The sequence below is a fragment of the Natator depressus genome, chromosome 1 (genome assembly GCF_965152275.1).
Source record: "Natator depressus isolate rNatDep1 chromosome 1, rNatDep2.hap1, whole genome shotgun sequence".
NCBI lineage: Eukaryota > Metazoa > Chordata > Testudines > Cheloniidae > Natator > Natator depressus.
The window spans coordinates 172,485,970-172,502,492 of record NC_134234.1 but is presented as its reverse complement, the minus strand read 5'-3'; the positions used below and the strand labels follow the sequence as shown (position 1 = coordinate 172,502,492).

The 16,523-nt window shown below is 42.9% G+C and overlaps 1 long non-coding RNA gene across 2 annotated transcripts; it reads right to left on the bottom strand.

The window, feature by feature from the left end:
* Nucleotides 1–5,838: 5,838 nt before the first annotated feature.
* On the bottom strand, nt 5,839–15,692 carry LOC141983835 (uncharacterized). 2 transcript variants are annotated; one of them, XR_012638539.1, is made up of 3 exons: nt 15,562–15,692; nt 8,882–9,043; nt 5,839–5,918 (listed from the first exon to the last, which is right to left on the bottom strand). It is a non-coding gene; the product is annotated as an uncharacterized LOC141983835 (long non-coding RNA). The 2 variants fall into 2 exon arrangements; XR_012638541.1 differs by lacking the exon at nt 15,562–15,692 and adding an exon at nt 14,505–14,603.
* Nucleotides 15,693–16,523: the final 831 nt, after the last annotated feature.

The following is a 16,523-nucleotide window of genomic DNA, read 5'->3' as shown; positions in this document are numbered from 1 at the left end:
TCTGCAATTAAAAAAAGCTATGTACGTCACAGTGCGTGTATGTCAGAGGGGGATTTTGTCTACCCACACTCATTACCAAGAAAGAGGCTTAATATTATAGGAAGATATGTGTTGCATCATACTTCCTCCTTAGAAACGCTTGTTTCTACAGTACTTAATATTATGTTTATTATATTTTTTCATTGCATTTTTTGTGGGGAATCTGATTCCATGCTGTCACGAATAAAAATTACAAGGAACTTAAACCCATATTACCACATTAGATTATAATAGTGAAAGATTTTTTTAAAATGTCATTTACTTTATTATCTGTATAATTGATAGTGTCACTGATAGTTGCCTAACACTTTCCGCTATAAAGCCCTGTACTCAGTTTCTCCTAACTTCGCTAAATTTAACATGTTTTGAGATAAAATTTTCCTGGCAAGTTGCCTGCCACCTGCTGATTTTTTTTTTTTTTAAAGTTTCAGTAAAAACATCTTAGCTGTTTGCAAGAATAAGATTAAGGAACAATTGCCTATGTTATATTCTTACAGTGAGATGCTCTAGCAACTCCATGTTTTGGAGCAGACACTTGAAATTTGGTAGAGAGTTAACACTGGTGTCAGCGATGTGCTTTTTGCTGTTCCTGTGAACATCCACTCAAATTTGGCCATGTTATGAACTCCGAAAAATTGGTTCATAGCTGCTCAGTAGAGGTTTGTTAAAGGATTGCAGTATTATTCTTCAAAGATTCACTATGTATTGAGCATGCACCACCATCCCTATGCTCGGGTCAGACTTCACGTGCACTAACCCCACAGTGCCTGTGTAATCCACACACCTTCTGGTGTGGTGTTCTGTTCCATCTAGGAGCACTGAGACCACTTAGAGAGATAAAAAATGAGTCTGCTCTACAGCTTTAGCTAACAGCCAGTTGGCTTTTAGCTCATGTGGTAGAGGCTCAGAGGTCCCAGGTGTAATCCTGCCTGCTGACAACCGGGACCTGTCGTTGTTATACATACTCCAGCCTAGGGCTGTAGTAAAAGCAGGACTTTTCCTAGAATTGCTCTGCCTAGCTGGTAGGGGCTAGTGTGGTGGCAGGCACTGGAACAGAGGAGGGAGACTGTCTCTCCTACGCTTTCAGTGGTCCTCTTGCTGACACCCATGTAGCATGGTGGTGGAAGGGGAATTGTCTGACTTGAATGGAAAGCGGATAGGAGCAGAGGGAGACATAAGTCTGGGGTGGTGTGTAGGGGAGCTGAGGATGAGGGACTAGCCTGGGGAGAAAGGGGAAGAAGGGTCTATGAGTACTAGCGCACACTCCCCTCAGAGCCTGAAATAGGACCTAGGATTCCAGAGTCTCAGCATTGCATGGGCATAGTATTTCAACAACTGTGAAACCTATTGGCAAAATATGTTTCTCTTCCACTGCTAGTGGCTTGTCCCCATAGAAGACAACAGTCTATTAGTGCAACCAGCTGCTCAGTTAGCTCAAGCAGTAGGTGTGTCTCTGCTGTGGCTCTAAAGATCCAAACCGTGCTGATGAGCCATGCGGGGGTCAATATGGTTGTGCATGATGGATTTTTTTTTCCAGTTTGCTTTATAAAAAAAAAGGAAATTACATAAAAATGTATTAGAAAGGCAAGGGGGCTGAGATAATATCTTTTATTGAGCCAACTTCTGTTGGTGAGAAAGACAAGCTTTCAAGTCACACAGAGCTCTTCTTTGGGTCTGGGAAAGGTTCTCAGGGAGTCACAGCTAAATGCAAGGGGGAGCAGATTGTTTAGCATAAGTAGTTAGCACATATTCTAAGGGACCATTCCAGGTAGAATGGCCCATTAACACCCCCCCTGCAGTTATAGGACAAAAAGAGGGGGTGAGTGGGTCATGTTCTCTGTATGTGTGTGTATATATATATATATCTTCCTACTGTATTTTCCACTGCATGCATCTGATGAAGTGGGCTTTAGTCCACGAAAGCTTATGCTCAAATAAATTTGTTAGTCTCTAAGGTGCCACAAGTACTCCTCATTCTTTTTGCTGATACAGAATAACATGGCTACCACTCTGAAACCTGTCACCATAAATCCAGTGTCTCTATTCAGTTCATGATTTTTAGAGTCGAGCAGAGTTATGAATTTAAGCTCCAAGGTTCATCTTTTGAAAGTGTTGTACAGGTTTCCTTTCAGAATGAGGACTGATAGGTTAGACATAGACCGCTAAGTTCTGTAATGAACTGGAGTGACATTAAAAGGAAGAAATTAGCGGTTAACTTCAATGCCATTGTCCTTATTGACAGTGTTATCATCTTGCTATTAAATACAAAATTTTAGGAGCAGAGAAAGTGGTTTTTTGTTTGTTTGTTTTTTACTTTAGGATTTCATCTGAATTTCAACATCCAGCAGATTTTTAAAAAATAATGTGTGTGGTAGCCTGGAAACAGATATTCTCCTGAAGTAAAAAGTGAATCCATAAGCTTGTACATCCATCCAGTGGGTCACAGAAGTGAGATAGCTAAGCCAACTTGCAATTACTCCTCTGAGTCATATAGGATCTGGGTGGAGCAGCAGCTACTCCATTTTGTCACAGTAGGGAGGGGGTGGCAACCAACAAGCACCAGGTATTACAGTGGATTAGAGACATGATGAAACAAAGTGGAGTTATGGCTACTCCAGCAGCTGCGGATGTGAGGCAGAGGAGTGGAATGATTCTACTTCCTTCCAAGTTCTCGTAAAACATTGTTCCAATAACCTAATTAAGAAAATTACCTGAGCAGTCTCAATATTTACTAGTTTACCCCATTCTCTGTTTTCCAGGATAGACTTTGAAAATTCCTGATTCCTATGAATAAGGTCCCAGTTTTTAATAATAACGATAAAAAGAGTCTTAGCTCTTAAGCAGTGCATTTTTCATCCATAGATCTTAACACCCTTTACAAAGCCACTGCCTCTTCAAATGAATTGGACTTGCTGTCTAAAACTGCTGCCTTGAGTTTCTCACTTCCAGCTCCATCCTTGACTTCCAACAATCTATTTTCCACTCTGTCCAAACTAAAGAAACTGCTCTCACTAAAGTCTAATGACCTTCTCCTGGCCAAATTCCAGGGCTTCTATTCTATCCTTTTCCTCATTGATCTTTCAGTAGCTTTTGACACAATAAGCCACTCTCTGTTTCTTAAAACCGTGTCCTCATATTGGTTTTTGTGACTGTGCTTTCCTGATTTACCTCTGACCTCTCACCTACTTCTGCTTCAGTATCTGGTTTAGTGGGTCCTCTCCCTCCTCACTCCCTTTTTCATTGTGCACCCCCTCAAAACTCTCTCCAAAGCCCCTCACCTCACTCTGTGTCCTATTTCTAGATACTCTTATCCACAAACTTGTCATTGACTATTATCTTTATGCCAATGACTCACAAATCTACCTCTCTACTGCTGATCTATCTCTCTGCATCCAATCCAGCACTTCAGCCTGTCTTTCTGACATCTCCTAGTCGCCCACTTAAATTCAGTATGGCCAGAATTGAGCTGATCTTGCCCCCAGTAGCCTTCCCTCACCCCATTTTCACTATCACTATGGATACCACATCATCCTCCCAGTCACTCAGGCCTGTGATCTGGGTATCATCTTCACCTTGGTTCTCCCTCTAGATCAGCACATTCAGGCAGTATCTAGATGCTGTTGCTTCTTCGTACATAACATTTCAAAGATCCAGCCTTTTCTGACTGCCAAAGCTTTTGTCCAGGCCCTTATTTCATGCCTCAATTAATGTAAGTTCTTCCCTTTAACCATGATACTGCAATTTGTTGGATCATATTAAAGAAGTTCTGTATTAAAATCACAAATGAGTTTGATTCCCCATAGTTTAAATTCCAGGATATTACTAATTAAGAGGTCTCTTGGTTTTTGGTACTGTTTCTCTCCCTCTCTGTGTGAAACTTGCAAGCTGCTAATTGTGTTAGTACATTCTAAGACAGAGTCTGTTCTCAAAGCAATTCTTTGTAACAACTACTCACACAGAGAGAGACTCAAAGCAATACTCTGTAACAACAGGAACAGCACCCAGGGACTCCCCGCCCTTTTGTTATATTCATCTCGCTTTGTTAACAATTGTGATTAAAATAGAGATAAAGGATGTATGTGGATGGATGCTTGGTGTGGATAATAACTGAATGATCAGGCAGGTGCCAGCCTAAGAATCCAGTGTCCATCGGCTGAAGAAGGCGTCAAGTGGAAATAACCAGAGGACACCCGGAGGGCAGACTGGAATCCACCAAACAGCCTCAAGGACGGGAGAACCAAAGAACAAGATAACATCTGGCAGCTCAGAGCTGTCAGGAATGTGCCATCTGCTGATTGATTCAGCAACAGCATGATGAAGCAATTCCCATAGACGGCATAGGAAGAAATTCCTATAAAAATGGACTCTAGAGAGTGAGAACTTTGGGGTCTGATTCTGCAAACCAACTTCCAGGAGCATCAGATGAGCATCTGACAAGGCCCTGCTCCCTCCTCATGTCTAGGCCACCTGGCCAGTGGCTTGGCATGAGCAACTCTAAGGCTGGTAACTATGATAATAACCTTGCAGAACCTGTGTGTTTGTGTATGAATGAATGTGTGAATAAATATGAAATTGAATGGAATGTTATAGCTATAACTAACTGCTTACTATGATTCTTTCTGTATTCACAATAAATGTGGTATTTTGCCTTTTCCCCTTTAATAAGATCCTGCTGGTTTCTATTTTATTGGTATAACAAATTCTCCTAAAGATCATTCAAAATGCTGCTGATAGGATCATCTTCCTAGATTGTCATTCTGACCATGTCATCCCCCTTCATCTTTGTGGCTTATCCTTAGTGACGACTTCTTCTCCAGTGCACAAGCTTGTTGTCTTCTTCTGTAAGGCCCTTCATTATTTGGCTGTACCCTGTCTATCAGTTTTATTGTCTTAGCAAGCCATCAACTCCCACTTTCTCTTTGCCAATAATGTTCGTCTTTACTCCTTTACACTACTTCTCCCACAATCATCTTTGTGCTTTCTACCAGTCTGCTCCTTCCATATGGGAAAAACTGTAAAGCCATTTTTTGTCCTCTTTAAATTCCTCTCATAGTCTTATTTCTGCCATGCTGCCTACAGAACACTGTCAGATGATGACTGGGCAATAGTGACCTGAGACTACTGCTTTGTATAACATGCTAATTTTACTCATACTTTGACCTCCCAACATTCCCATTTGTCCATTTCATCTACCTGTTGTGTCTTATTGTAAACCTGCATCGTAAACTCTAGTCTTTTTATCACTTGTGTATACAGTACTTAACACAATGGAGCCCTGATCTCTGATTGGGAGCCCCTAAGTGCTATTGTAATAGAAATAAATTATAACAGCAACAACAACATGGTAGAGCTAAATTAAAAGACACACAACCTTTCATTTATAGCATTATGAAACTGGAGTGCCCTTTCAGAGATCCGAAAGAGCTATGTGAACCAAAGGCAAATCCTCTCCCTTCAGCCTGAAAATGGAAATCTAGACAGATGTCCATTTTAACGAGCAAGGAAGGTTTAATGACATACCAGTGTCTTTCCATGATAAACATCTGAAAGACTTTTTTTCTTTTATGTGCAGAATTCCCCTGAAAACCACATACAAGTCTGAAAGAGCATTCAGACAGATGCGCCACTGCTGAAGTATGTGGATGTCTAGGCTCTTAGCAAATGCTCTGCACTTACCTAGACAACTGATAACACAAGCTGCACCAACAGAATATAAAGTAGACTGTGTCTGTTTTTATAAAACTGCTTCATGTGACAGGCTTCAAAGCTTTAATGTAGTTCTGATGTTAGTGTGCTCTTGGCTCCTTATATGCTCTTGTGCACATTGACATGGTATCAGCAGGGGCTCATCTGTTCCATTGTAATTATTTCATCTTTTCCTAAAGAAAAAACAACAGAGACATAAACAACCCAAAAAATCTTCACACTTACTAAACATGCTTTAATTTGTTTACCCTGTAGAAAGAGAACCACATCCTTCACATGTCCTTATTTAAACTAGTACTACTCTAGATCCTTGATATCACACCAACAGTTAAGTTATTCTGATCCTCCACTGTGTCTAGTATTGAAGGGCAGGAGGTCATTGTGGGGCTAGTACTGGCATCACGGTATATGTGCATGAGTCAAAGTCCACTCATAGAGCACTGTGACGCTAGTTTTGACTGCTAGCATCATGGCTTATTGTTTATATATGCAGTCCTCCTGTAGCACCAGGAGTCAGCGCTTGTGCCATATCACAGTGTGACAGACTGACAATATCCTAGACAAACCTCCTGAAATTTAGATAAACTTTATTCTATTAAACCTGATTGAATTAGAGTTAATAACTTTGGCAGTCCATTGTATTAAAAATGTCATTGTGGGTGTTATTGTGGAATTATATGTACCTTCTCTAGGAGGAGAGTGATGCTAATGTACTTCCTCCTTTACCAGCCCTTTGAAGCCATCCCCATGAAGAGGTGCGCATATATTGATTCAAATTGGATTCTCCAGAGACCAACAGACAAGAATGGACTTCTGAATAAATAGCTGCGTTTTAAACTGGCTCAGGGCCTTCTTCCTGATCCAGCAAATTGACAGGACTTCTGATCACCGGAGGGCCCCAATCCTTAGGGAAGGGTTGGAACATTTTGGCCTACTGAAACCCCATAAGACTGTGTGCTTGTTCTGGGCTGGAGCTGTGATGGACTTGTGAGCACAAAGGAAACCCTGTAGGTGGGGTATTGAAGGACTTCTCCTTCCAGAGTCCATGTTAGAGTTGGAATGGTGTCTGGTAAGCTTATTAGCATGCATCTAGGTTCTTTCATTGTTTTTAATATGCTTTCTTTGTAGTGCTTTTACCTTAAGAATAAAATAGGCTTGCATGGAAAGAGCTGTGTGGTAGCTTATAACTGTTGACAATCACTCTGTTATCAGTCTCTGAAGAGAAGCAAGAAGGTGTGCTTATGCGGCCTGTCTCTTCTGGGAATATCACAGTGAAGCCAGGGAACTGTGTAGCCTGGAAATATCCTGCTCAGAAGGGAGAAGGATGAGGGTCTGCACCCAAGAAAGGCACCAGCTGTGGAGTTGGAAGCCTGAGAATGGGTGCCTTTGCTGGACCACTGAGGAGAAATACAGAGGCAGTTGCCCTGAACAGTACAGTATTACCAGATACCACTGTGAGGAAGCACAGTTTCAATGCTGAGCTGCAGTGGGCAATGGAGATTGACAGGTTTCAGAGTAGCAGCCGTGTTAGTCTGTATTCGCAAAAAGAAAAGGAGTACTAGTGGCACCTTAGAGACCAACCAGTTTATTTGAGCATAAGCTTTCGATGCATCCGATGAAGTGAGCTGTAGCTCACGAAAGCTCATGCTCAAATAAATTGGTTAGTCTCTAAGGTGCCACTAGTACTCCTTTCCCAATGGAGATTGAGAGAGAGATGCCTCATGAAGATGGACAGTTCCTATAAAATATGTTAGCTTGTTGGGAACCCTAAGGGGCACAGAGATGATCTGAATAAATACATACTCCAACATTTCTAAACGAAACCATGCTAGATTTCTAGCTATCTTCATATAGTACCACTTTTTCATTCTGTAAAAGCCACAGACAGTGCCATGTTCGACTGCTGAATGGATGTGTTTTCTATGCTGAACTAAATGAAAAGTAAAGACTGTGTTTAGCTCTGCTTCTTACTTAGTTAAAGCTAAAATGACACATCAATGTATGTGCAAGCTGAGCCTTAATCTTTAAAGACTGTCAGAAAGTATTAGGCTTATTGTTGACAATGGCCTAGTTTCCATTGATGGGTTCATTAAAAGTTTTGGCCAGCAAAATCAGGAAAAAAGTACTGACTGGCAGCCCTAAATTAAATTCAGAAAGAGCCACCCTGTTTTGTTAATCCATTCCGGGTACTTGAAAACAACTCAGCAGGATAGGGAACTAATCCTATTTCATTTCAAATGCCTGCTGGGTCCATTTAATGAGCATCATGTCTGGTTCTTCTTTAATCCAAAATAACACTTTAAAAATATTTTGAGTCACCTTTTTGGAAAGTGAAAGTCTGGCATTGAGATACTTAGGGCCTGAATATCACCTCCATTTGGATTAGTGGAGGGCTCCCAAAGAAAGTACAAATGGGATGTGTAGTAGGAGGGGAGAAGCAAATGGTCTCCCCTTCTCCAGATCCTGTGGAAGCTCTGCCGCAAATACATTGTGGACTTGGAGTCCAGATACAGGAGTGGGGGCTGTGAGTGGGTGAGGTGTAGAGAGAGAGGACTGCTCTTCTCAGCATCACCCCACTTCATAGCAGAGAAGAATTTGCCGGGTGAGATAATGCTGACTCTCATGCTGCTTACATTGGAATGTGCCCGGATGGGGAGAGGAGGCTCCAGCAGTTGGTGTGCAGCCCATCTCCTGAGGGAGCCACGCTGTCATGGTGGGAGAGGGGCCCGGAGATCAATCCCAAGGTAGTGCACCTCCATACAAATACTCTTGTCTCCCTGAGTATTGTGAGATCTGTGAAATTTCCTTATGGGTCTCAAACAAATGTGGAATAGGTGGGTCACATGCCTGCCAGTTTTAGTGAACCAAACCCCAGACCCCTATGACAGAGCAATCTGAACGGAACCCCACTAGTTTCACTGTGCTAACTTTCACAGTTTGAAGGTGATAGAGCTCTTAGGATGCACTGTATCTCCCAGTTGATAAGGACTGAGGAAATCACAGTAGATACCATAGTGAACTCAATCTTTAGTTGAAGGGTGGGAAGGTCATAAAGAGAAAATATCACACAGGAGAAAACTTGGGAAAAACAACATTCATAGACAATGTAGTAGTTTAGTCAGTATTTTTCTGTTACCTTTGATAGTATCAAAACTATTTGTGCTCCATTAAGGTCTCCCTCAAGCATATTCCAGACTTTTGTTCTACTGTAGCCAACAGTGATATCACAGTCTAGTGTGTGACATCATAGTGCTATGGAAATTATGTCTCCATTTTAACAATCTCCCTCTAGGATCACCTAAGACAAAAAAAGGTGTTAAAAGGGTGAAAACTGTTCTTTAAACACCGGGGCCTAGATCTTTTAGTGTAATAGTTATGATTACAAACCATGCTTGCAACTCTGAAGTGTGCTGCCCTGATCTTCCCCATTCAGCTGAGGCTACAATGCGACCCGCATAGATCCCAGATGGCCACTCTGGGGAGGGATGTCCTAACCACCCATTGCTCTCAGCCACATACCTACTATCTACTTTAGTTTTGGGTAGCTCAGCTCACTGCTTGTGGAGTAAGCAGGATGTCATTCATAAGCCCTGACATTCATCCTGGACGGACCCAATTAATAGTGTTCTGAGCCAGGTGTCTGTTGAACTACTTCATAGAATCATAGAATCATAGAATATCAGGGTTGGAAGGGACCCCAGAAGGTCATCTAGTCCAACCCCCTGCTCGAATCAGGACCAATTCCCAGTTAAATCATCCCAGCCAGGGCTTTGTCAAGCCTGACCTTAAAAACCTCTAAGGAAGGAGATTCTACCACCTCCCTAGGTAACGCATTCCAGTGTTTCACCACCCTCTTAGTGAAAAAGTTTTTCCTAATATCCAATCTAAACCTCCCCCATTGCAACTTGAGACCATTACTCCTTGTTCTGTCATCTGCTACCATTGAGAACAGTCTAGAGCCATCCTCTTTGGAACCCCCTTTCAGGTAGTTGAAAGCAGCTATCAAATCCCCCCTCATTCTTCTCTTCTTCAGACTAAACAATCCCAGCTCCCTCAGCCTCTCCTCATAAGTCATGTGCTCTAGACCCCTAATCATTTTTGTTGCCCTTCGCTGGACTCTCTCCAATTTATCCACATCCTTCTTGTAGTGTGGGGCCCAAAACTGGACACAGTACTCCAGATGAGGCCTCACCAGTGTCGAATAGAGGGGAACGATCACGTCCCTCGATCTGCTCGCTATGCCCCTACTTATACATCCCAAAATGCCATTGGCCTTCTTGGCAACAAGGGCACACTGCTGACTCATATCCAGCTTCTCGTCCACTGTCACCCCTAGGTCCTTTTCCGCAGAACTGCTGCCTAGCCATTCGGTCCCTAGTCTGTAGCGGTGCATTGGATTCTTCCATCCTAAGTGTAGGACCCTGCACTTATCCTTATTGAACCTCATCAGATTTCTTTTGGCCCAATCCTCCAATTTGTCTAGGTCCTTCTGTATCCTATCCCTCCCCTCCAGCATATCTACCACTCCTCCCAGTTTAGTATCATCCGCAAATTTGCTGAGAGTGCAATCCACACCATCCTCCAGATCATTTATGAAGATATTGAACAAAACCGGCCCCAGGACTGACCCCTGGGGCACTCCACTTGACACCGGCTGCCAACTAGACATGGAGCCATTGATCACTACCCGTTGAGCCCGACAATCTAGCCAGCTTTCTACCCACCTTATAGTGCATTCATCCAGCCCATACTTCCTTAACTTGCTGACAAGAATACTGTGGGAGACCGTGTCAAAAGCTTTGCTAAAGTCAAGAAACAATACATCCACTACTTTCCCTTCATCCACAGAACCAGTAATCTCATCATAAAAGGCGATTAGATTAGTCAGGCATGACCTTCCCTTGGTGAATCCATGCTGACTGTTCCTGATCACTTTCCTCTCATGTAAGTGCTTCAGGATTGATTCTTTGAGGACCTGCTCCATGATTTTTCCAGGGACTGAGGTGAGGCTGACTGGCCTGTAGTTCCCAGGATCCTCCTTCTTCCCTTTTTTAAAGATTGGCACTACATTAGCCTTTTTCCAGTCATCCGGGACTTCCCCCGTTCGCCACGAGTTTTCAAAGATAATGGCCAAGGGCTCTGCAATCACAGCCGCCAATTCCTTCAGCACTCTCGGATGCAACTCGTCCGGCCCCATGGACTTGTGCACGTCCAGCTTTTCTAAATAGTCCCTAACTACCTCTATCTCCACAGAGGGCTGGCCATCTCTTCCCCATTTTGTGATGCCCAGCGCAGCAGTCTGGGAGCTGACCTTGTTAGTGAAAACAGAGGCAAAAAAAGCATTGAGTACATTAGCTTTTTCCACATCCTCTGTCACTAGGTTGCCTCCCTCATTCAGTAAGGGGCCCACACTTTCCTTGGCTTTCTTCTTGTTGCCAACATACCTGAAGAAACCCTTCTTGTTACTCTTGACATCTCTTGCTAGCTGCAGCTCCAGGTGCGATTTGGCCCTCCTGATATCTTTCCTACATGCCCGAGCAATATTTTTATACTCTTCCCTGGTCATATGTCCAACCTTCCACTTCTTGTAAGCTTCTTTTTTATGTTTAAGATCCGCTAGGATTTCACCATTAAGCCAAGCTGGTCGCCTGCCATGTTTACTATTCTTTCGACTCATCGGGATGGTTTGTCCCTGTAACCTCAACAGGGATTCCTTGAAATACAGCCAGCTCTCCTGGACTCCCTTCCCCTTCATGTTAGTCCCCCAGGGGATCCTGGCCATCTGTTCCCTGAGGGAGTCGAAGTCTGCTTTCCTGAAGTCCAGGGTCCGTATCCTGCTGCTTACCTTTCTTCCCTGCGTCAGGATCCTGAACTCAACCAACCCATGGTCACTGCCTCCCAGATTCCCATCCACTTTTGCTTCCCCCACCAATTCTACCCGGTTTGTGAGCAGCAGGTCAAGAAAAGCGCCCCCCCTAGTTGGCTCCCCTAGCACTTGCGCCAGGAAATTGTCCCCTTCGCTTTCCAAAAATTTCCTGGATTGTCTATGCACCGCTGTATTGCTCTCCCAGCAGATATCAGGAAAATTAAAGTCACCCATGAGAATCAGGGCATGCGATCTAGTAGCTTCCGTGAGTTGCCGGAAGAAAGCCTCATCCACCTCATCCCCCTGGTCCGGTGGTCTATAGCAGACTCCCACCACTACATCACTCTTGTTGCACACACTTCTAAACTTAATCCAGAGACACTCAGGTTTTTCCACAGTTTCGTACCGGAGCTCTGAGCAGTCATACTGCTCCCTTACATACAGTGCTACTCCCCCACCTTTTCTGCCCTGCCTGTCCTTCCTGAACAGTTTATAACCATCCATGACTGTACTCCAGTCATGTGAGTTATCCCACCAAGTCTCTGTTATTCCAATCACGTCATAGTTCCTTGACATCACCAGGACCTCCAGTTCTCCCTGCTTGTTTCCAAGGCTTTGTGCATTTGTATATAAGCACTTGAGATAACCTGTTGATCGCCCCTCATTCCCAGTATGAGGCAGGAGCCCTCCCCTCACAGACATTCCTGCCTGTGCTTCCTCCCGGTATCCCGCTTTCCCACTTACCTCAGGGCTTTGGTCTCCTTCCCCCGGTGAACCTAGTTTAAAGCCCTCCTCACTAGGTTAGCCAGCCTGCTGGCAAAGATGCTCTTCCCTCTCTTCGTAAGATGGAGCCCGTCTCTGCCCAGCACTCCTCCTTCATGGAACACCATCCCATGGTCAAAGAATCCAAAGCCTTCTCTCCGACACCACCTGCGTAGCCATTCGTTGACTTCCACGATTCGACGGTCCCTACCCAGGCCTTTTCCTTCCACGGGGAGGATGGACGAGAACACCACTTGCGCCTCCAACTCCTTTATCCTTCTTCCCAGAGCCACGTAGTCCGCAGTGATCCGCTCAAGGTCATTCTTACCGTTGGGCAAGTGGAAGCCCATCACTAACTTGCTTACTGTAAAGTTTCCTTATCCAAATACTTTCAGCTGACCATCACCTAGACAGCTAAGCAACTGCAGAGACCTCATGCAGTGAATGAAATACAGCTATTCAAGAACTACCACTATAGTGTTAAACCATGTAAACTATACAAAGTTCTTTACACAAAGCTGCAGGGTGATTCTGGAGCCTGGTGTAGAGTGCATCTTGTGGGAGCCATTTGATTCCCTTGTAGGAACTTAATGTACGGTGTGTTTCTTTAGAAGTAGCTGCCTACAATTCTCCATCTCTCTTAATGCACCATTTTAATGATGCTTCAAATTAGGCAACACTTCTCAAGGTGTATGCAATTAAATATACCTTCAAATCCCTCCCCCTTTTTGGAGCAAGAGCCATAGGCATAGTGACCAAGTGCTCAAACAGGTATTGTCCAGTGAATTGCAACTCAGACAATAGGAAAAATTGAAGCACACTGGGTAATTTAGACAGTGAAATATGTGCACACACTTTTTGTATGGCGGTCAGTCTATCAAAGGCAGTTCTCATTTCCATCACATCTACAGAGAGCCACATAGAGGGGACCTCCCCTGGTTATTAATGCACCAAGTTCCTGTTATTAACTTTAACGGTGTTTGCAAATTGCTTCATAAATTATCATGGCATACTTTGATATTTATCATTGTGAAAATTAATAAGTGGAGGATAGCTCAACAGAGTGAGTGCTAAAATCACCATCCTACGCGGTCCTGTACCAGCTGTAATCATTTCTAGCAGTGAAAAGTGGGTGCAAAATACTACTATTCTACTCGGGCAGTATTTCACACCCGTTTTGCACTGGTGCTGATGACTACACACAGTGCAGGGCAATGAAGACTCAGGCCCCATTACTGTTCACAAGGAAAAATATATATAGCTATCCTGACAATGGTCAAAGTTCTGCTACCTAGAATCACCATTTGGAAAGGGTACATCACAGAGAATGAAGATAACGCCATATACGTAACACATACTATTCATAAATGAAATTAACATGTTCATGCCAGGATGCTGGAACAATTTGCTTAGTAGGGGTGCTGAGAGCCATTGAACCAAACCGTAAACCCTATATATGATGGAAACCACTTCAAGCCAGGGGGTGCAGTAGCACCCCCAGTCCCCCTAGTTCCAGCATCTATGGTTCATGCTGAAGAAATCTTTGACCCGAAGGCCCGTTTTTAAAATGAACAGGCTATGACACTGAGCCAGCTTCTCCTAGCTGAAACAAAATCTCCACAACCAAATATTCCTTTCTCCCCATGCATCTCTGCTGTTTCTCCAACACTACACAGTTTGGAGGCAGAGTCAAACAGCTCCATGTTATTCTCTCTGGCCTGGAAGAGGTTGGCAGGCAGCCCTCTTCCTACATGTGTCTCCCTCCTAGTAGGGAAGAGATGGAACCTTTGCTGTTCTTCTTTCCAGAACTTGTCCTGATTAGCTGAGGGGGAGCTCTGCCCCACTCTACATGACAAGGCGCCTTCCTGGTTCCAGGCCCTAAAGAGAGCAATTGCCTTGGGTTTTTCTAGACCCCAGCTGTTACCCTGGTACCACTTATCTTCTCATAACATTTGTCAGTCATTTCCTAGATTTCTGTCTGCTGCAGAAGTCCTGGAACGAGCAGCCTGGCTCCTGAGACTTCTCCCTTTGGCCTTAAAGGTCCATATACCACATTATAAGTGTGTTAAAAATGGGCAAAGACTAAGTTTTCATAAAATATATCTTCATCTTTAGCAAGACTTCTATGTACCTATCTCTGTCTAGGGGAATAAGGATGTCCTCAGCAATGGCTGGTTCAATGTCCTCCTCCTCCGTTGCTACATTTTTCGAGACCTCCAATATTGGTCAGACTCTTCACATCCACGGAGCCAAAATACCTTTTCCGGTGCCATGCTGACTACAGCCTTAGCTTGTTGTAGCAACAGAATTGCAGCTATCTGATGTCACAGTTACGCTCCATGTTGACGTGAGTGGAAAATTTGAGTCCCTTACTCAAATGAGGTGCTTCGCAATCACAGCACAATACTATAAGGGCAGTGCACAAAATCACTTTCCCCTATAATTGTGAGAATAAAACAATTAGTAACAAATGTGTAAAGTTAACTTTTCATGACTTGTATTTTTTCATACATTTTATACTTCCTATGATGTCCATGGCAAATTATCCGTGTTATCAGTTCAAAACAGTTATGCACCATAATCCCAACAACTGCTATTCCTATATGTTACATAGTTCAAGGCATAAAGACACTGTCAGTAACTACAATTATCTCCCATTCACTGATAATAGTCCTACATCCCCATTGCATACAGAGCAATATGCCATTTGGCAGTGTAAATTCTGCAAAAATCATATCAACTAAGAAGAAAAGAAGATGGTTCTTACTTTACACATAACATCACACTATTACTTACTTCATATCTGTATTCATAAATAATAACAACTGAAAGTTTAAACAGCAAATAATTGTCATCCAATTTCTGATGGTCAAACCAAAACCTTCACACATACAGCATTCAGAAAAATATCCAAAGCCTGTAAATACTGTCATGTCACAGTTATCAAAACTATTTTCTCAGGTATAAACTGGGCACACAGGAAAGAAAGCCAGAACTCTAGTAGATTACTTCCCCAGTAACACATTGCAACCATGTAATTTTTACGTTATCTTTCAGGAAACAAAAACATGAACTTGTTGCAACTACATTCCTTTTGAGTTAAAATGTGACGTTCTCCCCTAATCAATTTGTAATCTGAAACATAAACCTGACCATATACATGTTTTTGCAATTCAGTTATTACATACCATTAGATTTAACTCCATCCCGTGAGGCCACCTTTTACGAACCACAGAACGATGCTGTGACAAAAGCTATGTAAATCATGGAATATTCAAAGACTATTATATTAACTTTATAAATGGTATATGTATCTGTAAGGGCTTGTTAGTGATTATACTCCTGGCTAAATGGGTAAGATAAACAATGCTTCCTGCAGGAACTAAAAACATTAGGGGGTAATTAATGCAAATCCTCAATACTGAAACAATGCAAGTAACATGTCTTTTTAAACTCCTCACCCCCTCTCCCGCAACCAAGCACAGAGAATGCTTTGGTCTGGTGGTTCAAAGAACTAAGAAAACAAAGAACTCAAAGCTGCATAAAACGACAGCCTGGATCTGGGAGAGACACCATCTGAGAGTATATAGGCATTAAACAATGACCAACAGAAACAGGCCCTGTGGAAGGACTTGAAATATTTTAGACCTGTCAGGGTCTTCATGTGAAAGACGCATGACCATCTTGGTAAGCGGGGCATGCATATAAACTATTTATCGTTTTCAGAGATGTTTCTCTACAATGCAAATTTCTGCCTGGTATAAGGCAAAGGAACAGTGATATCTGAGATTATTCTGTACTTTTCAGATGTCCTCCAGGCTTTGGGGAAATTTGGATCTTCATCTAGATCTGAGCTTCATGACTTTGGCTCATCTCTAAACTTTAGGTTATAATTGAGGCTTGAGTCCATCTCATTTTTAGGATCTAACTGCAGATATGTATGAAAACTCTGCATTTTCTACAGCCTTGTTACTGAATTTGATGTAATCTAAACACAAAGTTCAGCAAATGTAGTGTTAACATAAAGTAAAGGCTGCGTGACTTGAATACTGAATGTTAATGAAACTGAGTTGTGTCATATTACCCTCATTTGCTTCCCATATATTTACTCTCCTTTCCCCCTCAGAAGCAGCAACTCCACATTTCACCT